The 5,460-nt window shown below is 51.0% G+C and overlaps 1 protein-coding gene across 4 annotated transcripts in view; it reads left to right on the forward strand.

Moving 5' to 3' along the window:
- The first annotated feature begins 736 nt into the window (after window positions 1-736).
- The window catches only part of MYO18B (myosin XVIIIB), a 285,693-nt gene continuing 280,969 nt past the window's right edge, over window positions 737-5,460 (forward strand). For all 4 annotated transcript variants that reach the window (XM_032256699.1, XM_032256702.1, XM_032256700.1 and 1 more), the window contains exon 1: window positions 737-820. The gene's annotated coding sequence lies outside the window, so the exon portion shown is untranslated. The remainder of the gene's footprint in view (window positions 821-5,460) is intronic.

Genomic DNA, 5,460 nt, shown 5'->3' on the forward strand with positions numbered 1-5,460 from the left:
TGTATTTTTAGTAGAGACAGGATTTCACCATATTGGTAAGGCTGGTCTCGAACTCCTGACCCCAGGCGATCTGCCTGCCTCGGCCTCCCAGTGTTGGGATTACAGGCATGAGCCACCGAGCTCAGCTGCTTAACTTTTTTTGTGCCTAAGTTTCCCCACTCGTAAAGTGGGGCTGGGGAAAAACCCCACTTCACAGGGAATGTGAAGTGAGTTTGTGAAAGCCCTGGGTGCCTGGGATGTGATCATCACTACCTAGACATTAGGTCTATTTACATGCACTGGTTGTTTACCAAAAGGCACCAGCATTCATTCAAGTTATTTTCTTTTCTTCCAGAGTCTGCCTGGCATGTAGAATCCGCCAGTTCTCCTCCTCACCCAGTTCCTGCAGTCTCCGGTTATCTGTGTGGGCAGAGGCGGGAGTGTGGGTGTGTGGCCTGCTCTGGGACAGGGATGACGAGAGAGCATGTGCTTGTGTCCGGAGCTGTCCCCTTCCCTGCTCGGGGGCCACCAAATATGTCCATGGTCTCGGCTGCCTGGTCCACGGCCACCCTGGGCTGCCGTCTCCTGGCCAGACCTGGAGCTCACAAGCTAATTTTAGAAATGACTGGTCGACTCAGCTGCTGCTATCACATTGGCCCAGAAGAAGGGTGGGGGGAGGACGGGTCGGGGAGGGGCAGTAAGGGAAGGGACGTGTGTCTGTGTGTGTGGAGGGGTGCTCCTTCGCTCCTGCTTTCCCGGGCTGGTGGGTTCCCTTTGTGGCCACCCGGGGCGACGTCTTAGGCAGCCGTGGTTCCTGAGATCTGTGTCCTCTTTGCAGAAGGTACTGTTGGGCTGGGTTTTCGATGGGCACCTCGCGAGCCGATGGGCAAGTCTGAATTTTCAGGAATGTGCTGTTGGGGGCTGCGGTGGCAGGGCCTCCGGGTTTTGGTCTATTTTGGGCCTTTCTGCTGTTGAGAGCTTCGGAGGCCTGATGCCTTTGCTGGATGCCCGTGCTGCTCAATTTGAAAACGAGAGTGTTTCGAAAATGCGAGGGCAACTGAACATTTTTAAAAGTCCCTCTCCTCAGGACCAAGCTCTTCGCTAATAATTTTTAAAAACGCGTTTAGGGTCATGAGTTAATCTCCACTGTGAATCTTTGCCGGCAGACGTCAGGGTTTCTATTTTTCCTCAACCCCCAGTGGTTTCTGCCTAACTGGTGTTGGGTTACCGTCAGGAGAGCCCGTCTTCCCCTTTCATGTTGCCAACTCTGTTGAGTAGAAACGTCAATTTCAGCGTTCTCTTTTAAACTGCAGATTAAGCATGTGTGATGTTGGGGGAAGGGTAATGGAAGTTCATGGCCGAAGGTTTCAATGTGATGCCGCCTTCCTGGAGCTCTGTCTCAGGGAAGGTGTCGTATCTGGTACCCCGGTTAGCAGGCATTTCTTTGAATGAAGAAGATTCACAGGTCTCAGTGGCCCCACAGCGGGGCAGAAGGGGGCTATGCTTTGACGTGGAGCTCCCTCCCAGGAGAGGAGAAGACGTCACCAGCTACAGGCCTCTGGGCTGCTGCCTTCCTGCAGCTTTCCCGTGGAGGAGGCCAGGTGTGGGGAGCCCAGGCAGTCCCAGTCAGCTGCCCAGCCTGGCCTCAACCCGCAGGTGCGGCAGCCTTGACTTTTATCCCGTAGGGCCTGGAAAACGAGGCTGTTACTTTCACTTTGCGGTTGTTCAAAAAGATGCCGCCTCATTCAGTGCACCAGCTCATGGAGGCTGAGCGGCCCACGAGGGCTTCTGGAGTCCAATAAGGATGGTGGTCCCTTTGGGTGCTGTGTCTGTTGCTGACCTCCGTTGTATTCTCCCGTGTCTGGGTACCATGTCCAGTGTGTACCATGGGAACAGAAAACAGAGGGGTCTATGTCCGATTAGGCTATGGATGAGCTCTAGAAAATAACAGCGAGGAGAGAAAGAAAAGGAAAAGGTGGAGGAGAGGGAGAAGGAGGAGGAAGGAAAGAATGAGGAGAAGAATGGCAAAGGAGAAGGCCCAGAGGCCAAGGGGTGGAGGAGGGAGGAGGAAGAAGGAGGAAGCGGAGGAGAGGGAGTTTCTGGTCCCCTGGCTTTTGAAGGGCTGCATGTTACCAATCAACAGATAATTGCTGTCACCTGCCTCCAGGTCTCGTCACCTTGAATGTCCTGTTTGGGCTCTGTGACCTTGGGTGAGTCCTCTCCCCAGTTGGAACTCAGTTTCTCCTAAAACCTGAGGGGGGCCGGGCGCGGTGGCTCACGCCTGTAATCCCAGCACTTTGGGAGGCCAAGGCAGGCGGATCACCTGAGGTCAGGAGTTCGAGACCAGCCTCACCAACATGGAGAAACCCCATCTGTACTAAAAATACAATATTAGCCGGGTGTGGTGGCGCATGCCTGTCATCCCAGCTACTCAGGAGGCTGAGGCACGAGAATTGTTTGAACCTGGGAGGCGGAGGTTGCAGTGAGCTGAGGTCGTGCCATTGCACTCCAGCCTGGGCAACAAGAGTGAGACTTCGTCTCAAAATAATAATAATAATAATAATTAATAAACAAAATCCACCTTATTACCCCACCATGAAGACCTTAAGGAAAGATTAAACCTCAGCTCTAGCTTGAATGGGGCAACAAAAATAAATTGCATTCTATTTTATTTTTATTTTGAGACAAGGGCTGGCTTCATCACCTGGGCTGGAGTGCAGGGGCACAGTCTTGGCTCACTGCAACCTCTGCCTCCCGGTTTAAGCCATCCTCCCATCTCAGCCTCCTGAGTAGCCAGGACTACAGGAGAGCAACACTATGCCTCGTTAAGTTTTGTTCTTTTTGTAGAGATGGGGATTCACCATGTTGCCCACGCTGGTCTCGAACTTGTGAGCTCAAGTGATTCACCCTCCTCAACCTCCCAAAGAGTGTGGATTACAGGTGTGGAACCGCTGCACCTGGCGGAAAATAAACTTTGTTACACAAACAAGGGCTTTGGACACCAAGGTAGATTTCTTTCTCTAACATACACACACGTGCATTCACACACACACACACACACACACATTCAGTGTGAAGGATCCAGAGACACCATTATCTTCATCTGAATCTCCCCTCTCCCAGGTCATGACTCACCCAGCTTCTTAATTTTCCCTGTCTGCTCCATTTTTTCACGTGTTTCTCCCTGATGCTGATTTACTTGTAAGAATTGCAGTTTCTGGCAACAGCGGAAAGATCCTCAGGAATCGGCAAAGTGACTTTACCACGTGGCCAGTGCTCATGTGTAGGGTAGCAGGAATTTCAAGGTTCGGGGTCTCAAGTGAATTTTTCTCTGCCCGTAAAAGACTGAATGCATTTTCAGCTGTTTCTTGGGTACCAGCTGGGGTTTGAGTTTCAATTTGAGTTAGTCCAGGGCAGCTGGATTAACTGTTGCGTGGAGGAGAGATGGTAGCTTGATGGGATTAAACGTCTCGCTCACGCTTAATATTCCCGTGAGCTTGGGCGTGAGTTGTTAGCCCCATTTTAGAAGCCAGGAAGTAAGATTTGGAGTCTGGAGTGACCCCAAGTTATGCAAGGTGAAATAAAAGCAGGACTCAATACCTTTGTGCTAGAGACTAGACTGTTCAACCTAATGGAATAAACAACATCTGTTGAGATAATAAATTGTATTCACAGGGACAGATAAGAAAGCTTTTTCACATTCGTTACTAATTTAATCCACTGACGATCAAGGCAGGGGAGTGATACAGTCCCAGTTTTTTAGAGGAGGAAACTGGGCATCAGAGAGGTTTAGTGACTTGCTTTTCTGCCAACAGTGGATGGCTCATTTTCTCAGTTCTTCGTCTGTTACATCTAGTTATTATTCGAAGCAAAGATGATGTTGCCCCCTTTTTCTCTTGATGCTCCTTCCCATTTGTCATGATTCTTCCGGACCAGGGCTCTAGACCAGTGTCGGCGTAGATGCTGTTGATATTTGGGTTGCATACCTCCTTGTTGTGGACCTGTCACGTGCTTTGAAAAACGGTTAGCAGCATCCCCGCCCTTGACCCAGCAAATGCCAGCAGCCCTCCTCTCCAGTTGTGACAACCCCAGATGTCTCTAAGATGTTGCCAAAAATGTCCATTGGCAAGTACCATCGCCACTTGGTGAGAGCTATGGGTCTAGTCCAGTCCTGTCCAACAGAACTTTCTGCGATGATAGAAATCCTCCATGTCTGTGCTCTATAATATGGTAGCCATGAGCCGTGTGGCTCATACAACTGAGATGCTAAATTTTTGATTTAATTTAGTTAGAATTAATGGAAATGTAACAAGCCACATGTGGCTAGTGGCTACTGTATTAGTGCAGCTGTAGGTGGCAACACGGTTGTGGATAGAAAATTAGCCATTTGATGGAGCACTCAGTTCCCAAGATCAGTCAGGGGAGCCCGCCACCAAAGGTCTAACCACCTTCTTACTTCATGGGGGCAGGGAAACACGAGGCTGGAAATGGCAAATACTTGGCACAGATGCCATCCCTAGCCATTCCTACATCCATGGCAGGCATTGCTAGTCGATCACAGCATGCTGTCTTGTTCAGCCCAGGCACAGCTCAGAATGTTCCTCAATGCAACACTCTGGGCGGCCCCCCACTACAGATCAGCTGGTGCTGTTGAGTGAAAGAAACATTATTGGACATCCTGGCACTCGGCCATGAGGCCCATCTGTGAGGCCCAGCATCTCGTCAGCCTGTAAGAGTGGCAGGATGACTCACCGGGTGGCCAGAGTAGGTGGCCAGCCTAGGCCAGAGGAGCAACCATGATATAGAGACGGGAGAGCCAGTGGGCTGGAGGAGCTGAGGTTTTTCTTTCTAATTTCATAAAGAAACACCCACTGCATGATTTAGCAATGGAGGCTGGCAGGCTGGGGGTGGGGCTACCGGCTGGTCAGCCACTGATATGCAAAGCATTTGAAGATTTTCATCCATCTGGGACTGAATCTGAGTCAACTGGGGACATAGCTGCTGCAAAGGACATAGTAATAAAGCCAGTGATGGCTCACAGGCCTACAGAGCATCTAGCACTCAAACCGCTCCGTGAAGTGGGCAAGAAAAACCAGCGTCCGCATTTGACAGATGGAGGAGTTTGCCGAGCTGAGAGGTCTGACAACAGGCACAGCCAGGCCACACTTAGATCTAAGACTTCCAGGGCTGTCGTGGGCCTGTGGAAGTGCAGGAAGCCTGCTGCGTAGACCCTGGGCAATCCTTTGCAGAGCGAGTTTAGAAAACTCCCAGGAGCCAGGCGCGGTGGCTCAAGCCTGTAATCCCAGCACTTTGGGAGGCCGAGGCGGGTGGATCACGAGGTCAAGAGATCGAGACCATCCTGGTCAACATGGTGAAACCCCGTCTCTACTAAAAATACAAAAAATTAGCTGGGCATGGTGGCGTGTGCCTGTAGTCCCAGCTACTCAGGAGGCTGAGGCAGGAGAATTGCCTGAACCCAGG

The sequence above is a fragment of the Sapajus apella genome, unplaced genomic scaffold (assembly GCF_009761245.1).
Source record: "Sapajus apella isolate SASKATOON/1434 unplaced genomic scaffold, GSC_monkey_1.0 scaffold95, whole genome shotgun sequence".
NCBI lineage: Eukaryota > Metazoa > Chordata > Mammalia > Primates > Cebidae > Sapajus > Sapajus apella.